The sequence below is a fragment of the Silurus meridionalis genome, chromosome 1, assembly GCF_014805685.1.
Source record: "Silurus meridionalis isolate SWU-2019-XX chromosome 1, ASM1480568v1, whole genome shotgun sequence".
In the NCBI taxonomy this organism is placed as follows: Eukaryota; Metazoa; Chordata; class Actinopteri; order Siluriformes; family Siluridae; genus Silurus; species Silurus meridionalis.
The window spans coordinates 30923633-30942734 of record NC_060884.1 but is presented as its reverse complement, the minus strand read 5'-3'; the positions used below and the strand labels follow the sequence as shown (position 1 = coordinate 30942734).

The window sequence follows — 19102 nt, the reverse complement described above, 5'->3', positions numbered from 1 at the left end:
TTCTACTGATATACTCCACATCCCTCCATTGCACACGTTCAAACCATCTCAATCTCACCTCTCACCTCGTCTACAAAACACATCAGAGGTGTTTTACTCAAATACCAACAAAACTAAACAGTGAATTGTAACATAATGGCAGATAATAAATTCATGACAAAAGAAGTGCAGGATTCTTTAGTGTGTTAATAAGAGAGCTGATTATAGAGGACACTGGATCATGTCCTGTTTCTGTGGCTAATAGAATAGAGACCTACACTGTAGTAAAGCTGAATGTTAGAGAAGGAGGGAAACAAAAATGTTTTTTTGCAGATAAAACATCCTGTGGTAATTTTTATCTTTAAATATACTGCATAACTGTCAAATACATATGAACTGATCTGATTGGTTGGGATTTGCAGATTTGTCCTATGAGAAGTTCATCAGTAAGACTGTCCATGTAGGAGGAGATTTGAACATCAGCTGCAAATACCCACAATCCCTCAGGAATCACCCCAAGTTTCTCTGCAAGAGGCTGCAACCTGCTGCTTGTGTTTATAATGAATCTGTTACAGAAAGTAGAAAAGATGTAAATGTGGGGAAATTCTCCCTGTATGATGACAGAACAGAACAAATCTTCACTGTGAGTATTAGAAATGTAATTGAGCAGGATTCTGGTGAATACTGGTGTGGAGCCGAAGCAGCCTGGACATCTGATCATGGATACAAGGTTTATTTCATTGAGATCAACCTGACAGTTACTGGTGAGTTTGTCTCCACATTGTCTCCATGTCCATCATACAGTTTGTCTGATGCTCCAAACTTAGAAAATGTAAAATGTATTGTGTTGCATCTGTACTGCTATCAGTCATTTATTACATTCACTTACTTCATGTTATTGATTAGTGAATTAAATACTTCACTGCTTTAGATCCACGTGCACCAGTTTCAACCTCAATACCTACACAACCTTTGTCATCTTTGTATTCATCATTATCATCATTATCATCATTATCATCATCATCATCAACTTCATCATCATCGTTGCATTCATCATTATTATCATCATCATCATCATCATCATCATTGTATGAGCCTGCTCCAGCTTCTCCTCCAGCAGGTGATTCTGAACTACATGATCTTGATGAATTTGGTCCCTTATGAATGTACAGAATGGATGTAAAAGTGACTGTTTCTCTTCCAGTATTTTCAGCTTCCACTGTGATCACTGTATCTGTAATTCTGCTGTTACTTCTGATTGGAATCTCAGTCCTGCTTGTGATTCTACAGAAAAGACAAAAGATGAAAGGTATAAACACACACACACACACACACACACACACACACACACACACACACATTATATTAAGAAATGTGTGAGTGGTTCATGATCAGGTGGTGCAGCAGGTAGTTTTGCTGCCTCACAGTTCCAGTGTCCAGCATTTAATCTTGAGCTCAGGTTCCTGCTCTACATATCTGATCTCATAAAGGCATACTGGTAGGTGGATGTGTGACGTCCTGTAATGGACTAATTAAAGAATTTACTGGAAATGGATAATAATTAATTTTCCAAACAAAACTCAATCAAACATTACAATAACAACAATTATAACATTTTCTGACGACTTGACTGCTGTTTTAAGGCGGTACAGCTGCTTCTCACAGGACTTCTGTCCAAAGTTCAGGGAACAACCAAAAGGTGATTGTCTTTATCACTGACTTTATTCACTACCAAAGTTTATTACCAAACAAAGAAGGGTGAAAAACCTTTCTATTTCTTTCTATTTTACTTTTCTGTCAGGTTCCTCCTGCTCTCTGTGAGTATGAGGAGATTAAAGACACCAGACGACTTTCTGTCTCAGACAATGGATTTTCCACCATTTACGCTACTCCTCAACTACACACATTCCCTTCTGAGCTTCCTCAAACTGTTTATACAAACACTGAGTTACCTGCAAGCCCCTGTGATCCTACTGTTTATTCTACTGTTAAACATCCCACAAACCCTCCTGATCAGGACTTTAACTCCACAGCTCAGTTACACTAAAGTCCCTCTGATAGAGAACAGCAGAAAGTTTGACGTAGCAACAGTGAGTTTCCAAACCACAACCACCAGCATTAATGATGCAGTACCACAGATTATATTTATATATTTGTTTTAGTTGTCAAAAAAATACAATGCAGTCAGTTATGTTGATTAATTTGACTGTTTCTATTTATCAGTTTAACTCTGAGTGATTTTCATTGGACATGCACTGCTTTGTTTAAACCGTTCTTCTGCTTATTCTTCATCTTCATCATCCCTTCCATCTTCCATCCCCATAACAGTATTAAACAATTTCTAAGAATTTTAAATGTTATAGCTGTGGTATTGCATCACTATTTACCTCAATAGACTAAAGCCCTTCTTCAGTTCTGAGCTAATGTTCAATCTTACAGGTTATATTTTTCTCTAAAGTATAGACTCTGTACAGCTACGATTCTGTGACACAATTTGACCTCTAATAATACAGGACATTACTCATTTTTGCCATTTCTTTTTAACCAACTGACTCTAAGCACGTCAAGTTTAAAGTGTCAGCTACCGGTATTGTGAGTCACACATGTGCATATCATAAGTATGATAAGAGCAGCAAGAACAGGAAGAGGCTTCTTTTTTTATTAGGTGGTTCAAATGCTTTTTGTGTAAAAAATCACTCAGTTGACAGCTGCTGGGGGTCTCAGTTAGCCAGAAATCTGCAAGTAGCGTTTGAGGTAAAGATCAGTTTGTTGCTCTGTGGGCTCCATTTTCATGCTTGTGGTTTGGATGAATATATTTCTACATATTTGTTGTTTCTCCTCTATGTGTCTTTGCGTTCTTGTGGGTCAGACTGAAAAGTACAGTTCTGATAAGGGAACTAGTGTAACTCATACTCAAACTCTAACAAGAGTTTTCTCTACAGTGAGACAAATTGGGCCTGCTCTCATTTTAATTAATCACAACATACAGCCTGTTCTGATTGGGACGTGACCTCACATTACCCATGGTCCAGTTATATCCATGGATTTCCTAATTTCAGACATTTCAGTTCTTATCCATAGCCATGTGATGTTGAGATTACGGGATGCAGTAATTAAATAAAACTAAACATGTTCAGATTGTGATGCATTTTCTTGTGCCTGAATTCACTTTGTCCATTTATTTATTTTGATAATCTATAGAGGTGTTCAATATGTGCTTCCCATATTGCTTCGAAACCATTAGAAAACTGAAAAGATATGCATATGCACATTAATTGTGGTACTTCAGTTGCATTATTTTTCAAAATGTAATCTATGATCCTGATATTTTATATGTGTTTGAACTGTAAATATAAGAACATTTTAATATATTTTCATTCTATTACTTCAGTATATATATCCAACAGCAAAATGTAATTTAGGTTTAAGGTATTAAGATATGAATCTACTTTTCTTATTATTATTTCAATAAAATTGTTTTCAATTCACTTATATTTTGAGGCTGGTTATTTGTCACTTATGGTATTGGTGTAGCATCAATGCAGAGGTATTACATTGGTATCGTCCCGAAGCTAAACTTGTGGTATCAAGCCCCTCGAAAACCACAACTTCATGAGAGGCTGGAGCTCATGCAATCTGACACAGGGATGTATTTAAACTCAAATGCAGAAACAGACTCAGGAATGATGAAAAATCTATATTTTATTTATAAATGTCCATAAAGGGAAAGCAGGAAAAATAAATACCCTCAACTCAGGTTCCAACAAATTCAAACAAAGGCAGAGTAAAAAAACAGTTAAAAAATCAAAAGAAAAAGCAGAACTCTTTAGGAAGAAGATTCCAGACTACAAAAACAAAGTCTCTCTCAGAATGAAACAAATGCAAACACAAAGATTTACCTGAGAAACAGTAGACTTAAAAAAACAAACTCAGGAAATGGACAGAACAAACAAGCCAGCCATGAACCCAGCAGAGACACTTAAATTCTAGACTCATGCACCAGGAGAGAATAGAGCACTTCAAGACACTCCTTGCCAATTCAATAGACCTTAAGTATGCAATACAAGACTTATGTAGACTGCTGTCTTTCTCGCCCAGCCGTCAAGTCCTGCAGAGAATGCCCTAAATGTTAAAGTTAAGTAATGAAAAGAGAGAGTCTGCTTATTGGCAGGGAATACCTTCCTGTTATGGTTATAGCAGGCAAACAGCTGCTCAGACTTCCTCCACGGACTCGCACTGGACACAGCCGGTTCTGCTTCTCCTGGTCAGGGGCTCGGAATGGAGGAGGTCAGAATGCCTGCAGCACAACAGGATGTGAGGGAGCTGTAGGCACCTTAGGCACGTACCCAGGTTTTGTGTAGAGAAACACACTGGCCATGCCAGGGGCATATTCCAGGCGAGATGGGGCCACGGACAGAGCCTGCTGGTCCCCGACCGTCTTCAGGGAAGAAATTGCCATGAGGAAAGCGTACCTAAGGACCACTTCGGCCAGGGGCTCGAAGGGGGGGCTCAGATAGAGTCACCAACACAACGGCCAAGTCCCAGACAGGCACTCTGGGTCGTGTCCCAGGCCTCAGCCTCTGGGCGCCACGTAGGAAACGTGTCACCACAGGGTGACTACCCAGTGACTGCCCTGCAGGCGGGGTAATATAAGCCGCGATAGCGGACACAGAAACCCTCAGGCTTGAAGGAGTCAACCCCGTGGCAAACTGCTCCTGTTAGAACTCCAGAACTGAACCCTAACCCTGGTTCAACCCTAACCCTATGCGAACGATCTAATGTCGCTACCACCGTGCAGCCATTTTGTAGCTCCTGGTTGTCGCAACATCGCCCGACTATGACTATGAGTTCCGGAATGGGGAACGCAGAGCTAAGGACTAAAATGTGTTGTCCTATTCACAAAAGTGCATCGTGTGCAGCCTAGTGCAAACAGTGAAAGACAAAGACTGACATGCACCAGCAAATTTAAGTTCTGTGTGAGTCTCATAGAAAATGGCAATTAAAAACATAAAGAAATATAAAGAAATAAGGAGGTGTTTAACAGTAACAGTAAATAACAGTAATATCTACTGATTACTCGACCGCTTTTGTTTCAGCAGGTTTTATTTGGACTACAGCTTCTTTTTCTAGGCATTCTGATCAAGAATCAGGAAATGACAAAGGGGTAATTATCGTCAAATGTGCATGTTAATTTGGAAAAAAATAAAGATAAGTGTGAAATCGTGAGTATATTTTAATTCTATTTCTCTTTTCTTTCAGGTTCATCTACCAATGTGTGACTATGAGGAGGAGAAATCTACTGAAGGTCTGATGTACACAACAGTGATTTATGTACAGCAATTCCACCAGCTCTAATGAGGATTAAGGATGAGGAATCATGTGAATATTCTTCAGACAGTTACACTGCAGTAATTGAACACATTTTTGGATGGAAATTGTCACGTCTTTTTCTTCTTACCCCAAAATCTTGACTGTTACATGAAGAAACACCAATCTTTTAGAAAACGCAGTGAATACACAGCAAAATTAGTTACAGTAGTCAATGCAGCATTTGACAAATTGTTTACTTCTCTTTATTATTTAGAAATTTCTATGCCCATAAAGAAAGAAGACCCTCCAGCGTGCTATCAGCATTCTGTTTAAAAGCCAGCATCTCTGATGGTATAGGGGTGCATAAGTGCATACTGTATGGGAAGCTTGCATGTTTTGGAAGGGTCTATGAATGCTAAAAAGGTATATAAAGTTTTTAGAGCAACATATGCTCTCCTCCAGATGACATCTATTTCAGGGAAAGCCTTGTGTATAACAGCAGGACAATGCAAAACCACATACTGCAGCTATTACAACAGCATCGCTTCGTAGCCTGCAGTCCAAATCTTTCACCTGTAAAGAACATTTGGGCGCATCATTAAATGAAAAAATGCGCCAAAGATGACCAAACTGTTCAGCAGCTGAAAACTGATATCGAGCAAGAATGGGACCAAATTCCAACAGCAAAACTCCAGAAACTCATAACCTCAATGCCCATACGTCTTCAATCTGTTTTAAGAAGAAGAGGAGATGCTACACCATGTTAAACATGCCCCCAGTGCCAACATTTTTAAAAACCTGTAGCAGGCATCAAATTTGAAATGAGCTCATTTTGTGCATAAAAGTGTAAAATTTATCAGGTTAAACATTTGTTATGTTCTTTATGTTCTAGGAATATATATATATTACACACATACATACATACATACATACATACATAAAACCTAGACAGTAAACTGATCTGATTGGTTGGGATTTGCAGATTTTCATATGAAAAGTCAATTTATTCAAAATGTCCTTCACCTTGTTTCCAAAACGTCCTACATGCACTGTCCCTCTAATAAACTCATTTCTAATCCTGTCCATCGTCGTCACTCCCAATGAAAATCCTAATATCTTCAGCTCTGCTACCTCCTGCTCCACCTCAATGTCATCTCTTCTAAACATCTCCATGCTTCTACCGTCTAAACATTCTAAGTTCAGAATCATGACTGGTGGAATATACAAAATAAAATATTCAAGAGCTTCAAAGCTGAAACACCAAAAAAAGTAATATTATATCAGCATCCAAATTACATATTTACAGAATTTAGCAGATCCCCTTATCTGCAGTGACTTACAGAAGGGACTATGTAGAGATACAGATACAGATACAGAAAGTGTCACTGTGTTACACCCCTCATGTTCACAGACAGTCAGCAGAAAGTTTGTTTTGCAGAAAACTGAACTCTGCAATGTTCTGAACCTTTTAGAACTCAAACACAGTCCAGCTCTCACTTATTCCTCTGTTAACCACCTTGTACTCCAAAAGGCAGTAGACATTACACACTGACATACAGTAATAAATATCCTCAGTAAGTTTGATCCTGGAGCACTAAGAGAAAACATTTACTCACATGTAGTTATTTTTATCTCACATTATTATTAACATTTGATTGTTTGGACACTGGAACTGGCTGAAGACCTTTTTGTGTCAGAAATTGTAAACATTTTGTATTGTGCTAATGTAGTTCTTATTAAATGCAAGTATAATAAAAAATACACAGAAAACCAAAGATATTTCTGTAAGGTTTCATTGTCAGGCTGTTATGATCTAATAAAGACAGGAGATAAAAACATGTGGGTAACTTCAGGAAGATTCTCAATGTTTGATGACACCAAATCAGCAGAGTTCAGCGTGATGATCAGAGAGATCACTGTAGAGGACACTGGGACGTATCAGTGTGGAGTTGATAAATCTTGGGAAAACGACATTTACACACCAGTGGAACTAAAAGTAAAGGAAGGTGAGTCTCCAACCACTGCCTTCTGTTTATCTTCACAAAGCTCCAGTGTCAATACCTTGTTAGCCATAAGCCAAAGTTATCACCCTTCAGTACTAAACTTAAGTATAATTTTTATATAAATTTATACGCTTTAAATACTAAAATCATGATTTAAATGTTTCCCATTTTTCCTGACTAAAATATAAATCACCTTTCTGAGCCTTTAACTTTATTTCCTGATTATATTTAAAACAGCAAATTAAATCCAAACTAACCTGCAAACTGCCTACTGAACTTTTATGCATCCTTTAGTCACTTCCTGTATTTATATCAGTTCATTTGTTATCCATTGTTGCAAGACTTTTCATTAGTATGTGTGTTTCTGAGCATTCATTATGTATCTGATTGTCCTGTACTGTTCTGTTTGCCTGACATTTCAACTTCTTCCTTTTTTACCATGACTTTTCTGATTAAATTGTCTCACTCTAAACTGAACCTTTTTAATGTTTCATACAAATTAAATTATGTGCATAGTCATGAATTTGCCAATGAGACATCACCTTGAAGTTGATATTTTTACTTTTTTTTTACTATTTTTTTTTTGTATAATTGAATGAGCATGATTTGAACTTTTAACAGGAAGCTTGGAATATACAGAATTAGATATGCAGGGGGAGGAACCAACATTAAGTGCAGATATGAGGATGAATATATATTCAATCCAAAATCATTTTGTAAGATTAGAACACATCAATTATCTTCTTTTTTTCTTTTATCGCCTGCTCCTGTTAGGGGCGACACTTTCCTTACCACATCCATAAACCTCCTCCTTGGACTTCCTCTTTTCCTCCTGCCTGGCAGCTCCTTCCTAAGCTTTCTTCTAATGAGATACTACATTTCTCTCCTCTGCACATGTCCAAACCATCTCAATCTCACCTCGTCTCCAAAACACACCAGAGGTGTTTTACTCAAATACCAACAAAATAAAAAAAAAAAAAATATATATATATATATATATATATATATATATATATATATATATATATATATATATATATATATATACAGTGAGGAAAATAAGTATTTGAACACCCTGCTATTTTGCAAGTTCTCCCACTTAGAAATCATGGAGGGGTCTGAAATTGTCATCGTTGGTGCATGTCCACTGTGAGAGACATAATCTAAAAAAAAAATCCAGAAATCACAATGTATGATTTTACATAGTATTTATTTGTATTTACTATTTATTTGTATAATACAGCTGCAAATAAGTATTTGAACACCTGAGAAAGTCAATGTTAATATTTGGTACAGTAGCCTTTGTTTGCAATTACAGAGGTCAAACGTTTCCTGTAGTTTTTCACCAGGTTTGCACACAGTGCAGGAGGGATTTTGGCCCACTCCTCCACACAGATCTTCTCTAGATCAGTCAGGTTTCTGGCCTGTCGCTGAGAAACACAGAGTTTGAGCTCCCGCCAAAGATTCTCTATTGGGTTTAGGTCTGGAGACTGGCTAGGCTATGCCAGAACCTTGATATGCTTCTTACAGAGCCACTCCTTGGTTATCCTGGCTGTGTGCTTCGGGTCATTGTCATGTTGGAAGACCCAGCCTCGACCCATCTTCAATGCTCTAACGGAGGGAAGGAGGTTGTTCCCCAAAATCTTGCAATACATGGCCCCGGTCATCCTCTCCTTAATACAGTGCAGTCGCCCTGTCCCATGTGCAGAAAAACACCCCCAAAGCATGATGCTACCATCCCCATGCTTCACAGTAGGGATGGTGTTCTTGGGATGGTACTCATCATTCTTCTTCCTCCAAACACGTTTAGTGGAATTATGACCCAAAGGTTCTATTTTGGTCTCATCTGACCACATGACCTTCTCCCATGACTCCTCTGGATCATCCAAATGGTCATTGGCAAACTTAAGACGGATCATTGAGACCCCACGAGGTAAGATCTTGCATGGAGCCCCAGTCCGATTGACAGTCATGTTTAGCTTCTTCCATTTTCTAATGATTGCTCCAACAGTGGACCTTTTTTCACCAAGCTGCTTGGCAATTTCCCCGTAGCCCTTTCCAGTCTTGTGGAGGTGTACAATTTTGTCTCTAGTGTCTTTGGACAGCTCTTTGGTCTTGGCTTTGCACCTACGATGGCAATTTTAGACCCCTCCATGATTTCTAAGTGGGAGAACTTGCAAAATAGCAGGGTGTTCAAATACTTATTTTCCTCACTGTATATATACAGGGAGTGCAGAATTATTAGGCAAATGAGTATTTTGACCACATCATCCTCGTTATGCATGTTGTCTTACTCCAAGCTGTATAGGCTGGAAAGCCTACTACCAATTAAGCATATTAGGTGATGTGCATCTCTGTAATGAGAAGGGGTGTGGTCTAATGACATCAACACCCTATATCAGGTGTGCATAATTATTAGGCAACTTCCTTTCCTTTGGCAAAATGGGTCAAAAGAAGGACTTGACAGGCTCAGAAAAGTCAAAAATAGTGAGATATATTGCAGAGGGATGCAGCAGTCTTAAAATAGCCAAGCTTCTGAAGCGTGATCATCGAACAATCAAGCGTTTCATTCAAAATAGTCGACAGGGTCGCAAGAAGCGTGTGGAAAAACCAAGGCGCAAAATAACTGCCCGTGAACTGAGAAAAGTCAAGCGTGCAGCTGCCAAGATGCCACTTGCCACCAGTTTGGCCATATTCATCACTGCAACATCACTGGAGTGCCCAAAAGCACAAGGTGTGCAATACTCAGAGACATGGCCAAGGTAAGAAAGGCAGAAAGTCGACCACCACTGAACAAGACACACAAGCTGAAACGTCAAGACTGGGCCAAGAAATATCTCAAGACTGATTTTTCTAAGGTTTTATGGACTGAGGAAATGAGAGTGAGTCTTGATGGGCCAGATGGATGGGCCCGTGGCTGGATTGGTAAAGGGCAGAGAGCTCCAGTCCGACTCAGACGCCAGCAAGGTGGAGGTGGAGTACTGGTTTGGGCTGGTATCATCAAAGATGAGCTTGTGGGGCCTTTTCGGGTTGAGGATGGAGTCAAGCTGAACTCCCAGTCCTACTGCCAGTTTCTGGAAGACACCTTCTTCAAGCAGTGGTACAGGAAGAAGTCTGCATCCTTCAAGAAAACATGATTTTCATGCAGGACAATGCTCCATCACACACGTCCAAGTACTCCACAGCGTGGCTGGCAAGAAAGGGTATAAAAGAAGAAAATCTAATGATATGGCCTCCTTGTTCACCTGATCTGAACCCCATTGAGAACCTGTGGTCCATCATCAAATGTGCGATTTACAAGGAGGAAAACAGTACACCTCTCTGAACAGTGTCTGGGAGGCTGTGGTTGCTGCTGCAATGTTGATGGTGAACAGATCAAAACACTGACAGAATCCATGGATGGCAGGCTTTTGAGTGTCCTTGCAAAGAAAGGTGGCTATATTGGTCACTGATTTGTTTTTGTTTGGTTTTGAATGTCAGAAATGTATATTTGTGAATGTTGAGATGTTATATTGGTTTCACTGGTAAAAATAAATAATTGAAATGGGTATAAATTTGTTTTTTGTTAAGTTGCCTAATAATTATGCACAGTAATAGTCACCTGCACACACAGATATCCCCCTAAAATAGCTAAAACTAAAAACTACTTCCAAAAATATTCAGCTTTGATATTAATGAGTTTTTTGTGTTCATTGAGAACATGGTTGTTGTTCAAATTAAATCCTCAAATAAAATTAATCCTCAAAATACAACTTGCCTAATAATTCTGCACTCCTGTGTATATATATATATATATATATATATATATATATATATATAGTGCCCTCCACAATTATTGGCACCCCTGTTTAAGATGTGGTTGTGGACTTCTAAAAATTCTCCTTTTTTTTAAAACAACATAGAACCCAAATGCAAAAAGAGAAAATCCAACCTTTCATTTAAGTACATAACTTTGGTGGTAAAAAATCATACATTTAGAAAAAAAAAAAAACTTGAAATCATGTGTCCCACAATTATTGGCACCCCTAACAATTCCTCTGAAAAATTTAATTTTTTTTTTTTATATATTTTCTGTAGTTGCTAAGGTTGGTCAGGGTATCTAGGGACTTTTAATTAGTAATTCATGATTTCCTGTTTCCTGGGGTATAAATATGACGTGACACAGAGGCCTAATTCTCTTACCCATTTGTCAACATGGCAAAGACAAGAGAACACACCATTCAAGTAAGGCAGATGTGTGTCGACCTTCATAAGTCAGGCAATGGCTACAAGAAAATAGCCACTCGCCTTAACTTGCCGGTATCTACAGTCAGAGGAATCATTAAGAAGTTTAAAACAACTGGAACAGTGACAAACAAGGCTGGAAGAGGTCCCAAGTTTATCTTGCCACAACGCACAGTGAGGAGGATGGTAAGAGAAGTAAAAAAATTTCCCAAGCTCACCGTCACAGAATTGCATCAAAGAGTGGCATCTTGGGGTCACAGAGTCTCCAAAACAACCATCAGACGCTCTCTACATGCCAACAAGCTGTTTGGGAGGCATGCAAGGAAAAGCCTTTTCTCACTAACACTCACAAACGTAAACGCCTGGAGTTTGCTAAGCGGTACTGGGACTTCAACTGGGATCGTGTGCTTTGGTCAGATGAGACTAAGATTGAGCTTTTTGGCAACAAACACTCTAAGTGGGTCTGGCGTAAAACAAAAGATGAGTATGCCGAAAAGCACCTCATGCCCACCGTGAAGTATGGTGGAGGATCTGTGATGCTGTGGGCCTGTTTCTCTTCCAAAGGCCCTGGGAACCTTGTTAGGGTGCATGGCATTATGAACGCTTTGAAGTACCAGGATATTTTAAATAAAACCTGATGGCCTCTGCCAGAAAGCTGAAGATGGGTCGTCATTGGGTCTTTCAGCAGGATAATGATCCAAAACATGTGGCAAAATCTACACAAAAGTGGTTCAGCAGTCACAAACTCAAGGTCCTCCCATGGCCATCTCAGTCCCCAGACCTCAACCCAATCGAAAACCTGTGGGGCGAGCTAAAGAGAAGAGTGCATAAGAGAGGACCCAGGACACTGGATGATCTAGAAAGATTGTGCAAAGAAGAATGGTCAAAAATCCCTCTCTCTGTGTTCTCCAATCTTGTGAAATGTTATAGGAGGAGATTAAGTGCTGTCTTGTTGGCAAAAGGAGGTTGTACAAAGTATTAACATCAGAGGTGCCAATCATTGTGGCACACATGATTTCAAGTTTTTGTTTTTTTTTCTAAATGTGTGATTTTTTTACCACCAAAGTAATGTACTTAAATAAAGGTTGGATTTTCTCTTTTTGCATTTGGGTTCTATGTTGTTTTAAAAAAAAGGAGAATTTTTAGAAGTCCACGACCACATCTTAAACAGGGTGCCAATAATTGTGGAGGCACTGTATATATATATATATATATATATATATATATATATATATATATATATATATATATATATATACACACACACACACACACACACACACACACACACACACACACACACACACACACATACAGTGAGGAAAATAAGTATTTGAACACCCTGCTAGTTCTCCCACTTAGAAATCATGGAGGGGTCTGAAATTGTCATCATAGGTGCATGTCCACTGTGAGAGACATAATCTAAAAAGAACAGAAGCACATGTCCAGGCACATCTTAAGTTTGCCAATGACCATTTGGATGATCCAGAGGAGTCATGGGAGAAAGCCATGTGGTCAGATGAGACCAAAATAGAACCTTTGGGTCATAATTCCACTAAACGTGTTTGGAGGAAGAAGAATGATGAGTATCCCAAGAACACCATCCCTACTGTGAAGCATTTTTGTGAAGTTTTTCTGCACATGGGACAGGGCGACTGCACTGTATTAAGGAGAGAATGACCGGGGCCATGTATTGCGAGATTTTGGGGAACAACCTCCTTCCCTCAGTTAGAGCATTGAAGATGGGTCGAGGCTGGGTCTTCCAACATGACAATGACCAAGCACACAGCCAGGATTACCAAGGAGTGGCTCTGTAAGAAGCATATCAAGGTTCTGGCATGGCCTAGCCAGTCCCCAGACCTCAACCCAATCGAAAACCTGTGGGGCGAGCTAAAGAGAAGAGTGCATAAGAGAGGACCCAGGACACTGGATGATCTAGAAAGATTGTGCAAAGAAGAATGGTCAAAATCCTCTCTGTGTTCTCCAATCTTGTGAAATGTTATAGGAGGAGATTAAGTGCTGTCTTGTTGGCAAAAGGAGGTTGTACAAAGTATTAACATCAGAGGTGCCAATCATTGTGGCACACATGATTTCAAGTTTTTTTTTTTTCTAAATGTGTGATTTTTTTACCACCAAAGTAATGTACTTAAATGAAAGGTTGGATTTTTCTCTTTTTTGCATTTGGGTTCTATGTTGTTTTAAGAAAAAGGAGAATTTTTAGAAGTCCACGACCACATCTTAAACAGGGGTGCCAATAATTGTGGAGGGCACTGTATATATATATATATATATATATATATATATATATATATATATATATATATATATATACACACACACACACACACACACACACACACACACACACACATACAGTGAGGAAAATAAGTATTTGAACACCCTGCTAGTTCTCCCACTTAGAAATCATGGAGGGGTCTGAAATTGTCATCATAGGTGCATGTCCACTGTGAGAGACATAATCTAAAAAGAACAGAAGCACATGTCCAGGCACATCTTAAGTTTGCCAATGACCATTTGGATGATCCAGAGGAGTCATGGGAGAAAGCCATGTGGTCAGATGAGACCAAAATAGAACCTTTGGGTCATAATTCCACTAAACGTGTTTGGAGGAAGAAGAATGATGAGTATCCCAAGAACACCATCCCTACTGTGAAGCATTTTTGTGAAGTTTTTCTGCACATGGGACAGGGCGACTGCACTGTATTAAGGAGAGAATGACCGGGGCCATGTATTGCGAGATTTTGGGGAACAACCTCCTTCCCTCAGTTAGAGCATTGAAGATGGGTCGAGGCTGGGTCTTCCAACATGACAATGACCCGAAGCACACAGCCAGGATTACCAAGGAGTGGCTCTGTAAGAAGCATATCAAGGTTCTGGCATGGCCTAGCCAGTCTCCAGACCTAAACCCAATAGAGAATCTTTGGCAGGAGCTCAAACTCCGTGTTTCTCAGCGACAGGCCAGAAACCTGACTGATCTAGAGAAGATCTGTGTGGAGGAGTGGGCCAAAATCCCTCTTGCAGTGTGTGCAAACCTGGTGAAAAACTACAGGAAACATTTGACTTCTGTAATTGCAAACAAAGGCTACTGTACCAAATATTAACATTGACTTTGTAGCGTCTGGCACAAGTCATTTAGACTTCATGTCCCAGGCATTCCTTTTAACCTATGACATCTACATTTCAATCAAAAGGTGAAACTTTTATTGGGATGGTATATCCGTAAAGTGTCACATTCCCCCTCCGGAAACACTTAACAGGACCAAACCCTGAACTCTTGTTTAGTTTACCGGGACCCATAAAACAATTCACTCTCGGAACTCGGCCCCAGTACGTCTGTTTGTGACACACACACATATGCAGACACACACACACCAAAAGGGAGCATTCTTTTATTAATTAAATAATAAATAGAATGTCCCAATTCACATGATACAAACATACATCTTGTTTGTATCTTCTACTATAAATAAAGCAATTGTTTAACTCTACATCAATAATATTTAAACCTTAAAATGTTTAGTAATATAACTCTGTGTTAAATGTTGTCTCTTCTCTTCTTAAAGCTTGATTGACTTAGAATTATCTGTTCTTTACTTTCCTGACAAGGGTGCATTTTATTTATCAGAATACAACATTGTATTAACATCAGTTAATTACTGATCTCTGTAAGTTAATGTACCTCTGCCTTATACTGTCATTCCTTTTCATGTTTAGTATCCAAATGACCGCAAAATTATCTGTTTCCTTATTTTTCAAACAATGGTGCATTTTATTTGATCATGAAATGTACCATACCATCTTAATTCACTTTGAATAAAACTTTAAAGTCCTCCAAAAGCAAGTATAACCCGGAAACCATGCCCACAGATGCATGAACAAAGGAAGTTTTTCCCTCCAAAATTTCAGGCCATAGCATTGGCCATTCCCCTAAAGATGGGTGGGGTTCAGGACCTTTAAAACATCTTGAACCCAACTAGTCAGGGTTCAGTCGTGTCCAGTCAGAGTTCAGTCAAGAAAGCAACTCGCTCACTCGGCTCGACCGGAAAGGCTCGGACCCCCGATGGCCCGGAGAGTCGGATGCTTCGAACAGCTCAGCAGCGACTCTTCCGGACGAGATCTCAAATCTCGTTTGAGATCTTCCAGCAAGCTTTATCTTCAAAACACCAACTGCTCTGATCTTCAGAAGAAGCTGGAAGAACATCTGACTCCATCCTAACCGACTCGTCCAACATTCTTTAGTCTACCGCATCCGGACTCTTGTGCAACAAGTCAATGCAAGTAACCGGTTTACCAACTAATTTAGATGCGTGTTAAGTTTGAACCCCTTAATATTAAGGCGAATTTAAATTTCCGTGACGATTTCTCAGTTAGGATGTGATTAATTTGAAGCTTAAGCTGCCTTTCCTCCCTTTTTCTCCTTCTTCTTTTCCTTTCTCTTCCTCCTTTCCTAATTTCAACTTTCTTTTATTTTATTTTAATTTTCTTTATTTCTCTTTGTTTGTTTGTTTGTGTAGTTAGTTTTATGTTGTGTTTGTCTCATTCATTAAACGCCGTATTTTTCATAAGTGATTGTCTCTGAGTACGTTTCATAAATGCAAAGTTCCTGCAACATCAGGTCTGAACTACATGCTATATTTAATTTAATTTAATTTACGGTATAAAGTAAAAGGGGGTTATGTCTTTCTTGGCCAGGGAGATACCTCTTTTAAAGAATTAATATAAAATTATACTGTCTGTTTGCCGGACGAACAGACAAATAAGTGTAATGTTAATTCCATTACCGTCAATTCAACTTAATTTAAATATTTATAATTACTTATAAATAGTTACCTTTGTTTACGAGCTAAATTCGCTACATATGATGGTGGAGAATGCGGGCAGATTGTGCTTCCAACTATATACTCAATCTATCTGTATTATAAGTTTGTCCCTCTTATCCCCCAGTCGCTACAACTTTCTCAGGTGTTCAAATACTTATTTGCAGCTGTATCATACAAATAAATAGTTAAAAAATCATATATTGTGATTTCTAAATTTTTTTTTTAGATTATGTCTCTCACAGGTGGACATGCACCTACGATGACAATTTCAGACCCCTCCATGATTTCTAAGTGGGAGAACTTGCAAAATAGCAGGGTGTTCAAATACTATTTTCCTCACTGTATAAACTGATCTGATTGGTTGGGATTTGTAGATTTGTCATATGAGAAGTCCATCAGTAAGACTGTCCATGTTGGAGGAGATTTGAACCTCAGATGTAAATACCCACAATCCCTCATGAATCATGCCAAGTTTCTCTGCAAGAGGCTGCAACCTGCTGCTTGTGTTTATAATGAATCTGTTACAGAAAGTAGAAAAGATGTAAATGTGGGGAAATTCTCCCTGTATGATGACAGAACAGAACAAATCTTCACTGTGAGTATTAGAAATGTAACTAAGCAGGACTCTGGTGAATTCTGGTGTGGAGCTGAAGCAGCCTGGACATGTGATCATGGATACAAAGTTTATTTCACACAGATCAGCCTGAAATTTACTTGTGAGTTTGTAGAGAAATGGATACACATTGTTTCCATGTCCATCAGCCAGTATTTCTGATCTTCTAAATTTACTAAATGTAATCTGTATTGTGTTGCAGCTGTACTTGTGTTCACTCATATACTAGATTCACTCACTTCATGTCATTCTTTTTCCTGCTTTAGGGTCACATGTCCCTGGTTCAACTTCAAAACCAACAAAAACCTCATCACCTTCATCATCATTTTCAATGTCATCATTTGAGCCTACTTCAGCTTCTACTCCAGGAGGTGATTCTGTTCAGATGCACACCACACCAATACTCTAACATGACTTGGATAATTCTGATCTGATGCAGTGTCACTGTACAGTCGATCAGATCAGATTAAAAGCGTCAAACATCCGTGAACGTAAAGTTTTAATGCATCGTGGTGCTCGTGCTGTTTTAAAAAATGGCTGCAAATAATGATCCATCTTCAGGTGGCGCTGACGTGAATTGAAAGAATAAGGCTCAGTTTATTAACAAAATACATTATAATCAAAAATGCATTTGTTCTGCATTATCAGGTAAGTACGCCGAAAAGATGCATTTTATTCATCACTGTACGCAGTCTCTTCATGCATTCAGATGGTGGGGACCCACACTTAGTAGTAGTGATATTAACTTGTTACACTTTAGATGAGTGACAGTTATTTTATATCCAATGAACAAAGAGTCGTAAAGGGACGTACAAAGGGACGTACAAAAGTGCTTAGAGTCTCTATCAATGAATAGACCTACAATCCTACGCTAGATTACAAACTTAAGATAAATTAGCCTACAAATCTGTTGAGAGGATTTCTTTTTTAATCAAAGCAAACATGAAAAGCGTTTGTTTAAGAGTGACCTTCTAGGGAGAAAGCAGACCATTTCCATGCTGCTCCATGGATACTGTGTCTCCTGCTCTGACTATAGCTAGCCCCGACCCTGATCTGACCCCATATGAATAATCAATGTGTAGGTTAAAGTGTTTTGTTTCTCTTCCAGGATCTTCAACTTCCACTTTGGTCACTGTATCTGTAATTCTGCTTCTGCTTGCGGTTCTACAAAAAAGACAAAAGATGAAAGGTACACACACACACACACACACACACACACACACATTATCAAATGTGTGATTGGTTCATGATCAGGTGGTACAGTGGTCAAGCAGGTATTGATGCTGCCTCACAGTTCCAGTGTCCAGCATTTAATCCTGAGCTCAGGTTCCTGCTCTACATATCTGACCTCATAAAGACATACTGGTAGGGGGATGTGTGGTGTAATGCACCAATGTAAAGAATTTAATTAAAATAATGATTCATGACTGATTATACAAACAAAACAAAATCAAACATTAACATTAAATGTTATAACATTTTCTGACGACTTGACTGCTGTTTTAAGGAGGTACAGCTGCTTCTCACAGGACTTCTGTCCAAAGTTCAGGGAACAACCAAGAGGTGATTGTCTTTATCACTGACTTTATTCACTACAAAGTTTATTACCAAACAAAGAGGGGTGAAAAACCTTTCTATTTCTTTCTAGTTCACTTTTCTGTCAGGTTCCTCCTGCTCTCTGTGAGTATGAGGAGATTAAAGACACCAGACGACTTTCTGCCTCAGACAATGGATTTTCCATCATTTACGCTACTCCTCAACTACACACATTCCCTTCTGAGCTTCCTCAAACTGTTTATGCAAATACTGAGTTACCTGCAAGCCTCTGTCATACTACTGTTTATTCTACTGTTAAACCTCCACAAACCCTCCTGATCAGGACTTTTACTCCACAGCTCAGTTACACTAAAGTCCCTCTGATAGAGAACAGCAGAAAGTTTGACGTAGCAACAGTGAGTTTCCAAACCACAACCACCAGCATTAATGATGCAGTACCACAGATTATATTTATATATTCATTTTAGTTGTCATGTCACTTCATGTGACTGATTTTAACTCTGAGTAAGTGGCATTGGACATGCACTGCTTTGTTTAGACAGATCTTCAGCTAATTCTTTATTTTCATCATCCCT

General features: G+C 38.9%; 1 long non-coding RNA gene across 2 annotated transcripts; it reads left to right on the top strand.

The window, feature by feature from the left end:
* Window positions 1-1018: 1018 nt before the first annotated feature.
* On the top strand, window positions 1019-18788 carry LOC124387860. Of its 2 annotated transcripts, XR_006926256.1 has the most exons (4): window positions 1019-1099; window positions 1184-1288; window positions 18478-18533; window positions 18635-18788. It is a non-coding gene; the product is annotated as an uncharacterized LOC124387860 (long non-coding RNA). The 2 variants fall into 2 exon arrangements; XR_006926257.1 differs by lacking the exons at window positions 1019-1099; window positions 1184-1288 and adding an exon at window positions 18132-18159.
* Window positions 18789-19102: the final 314 nt, after the last annotated feature.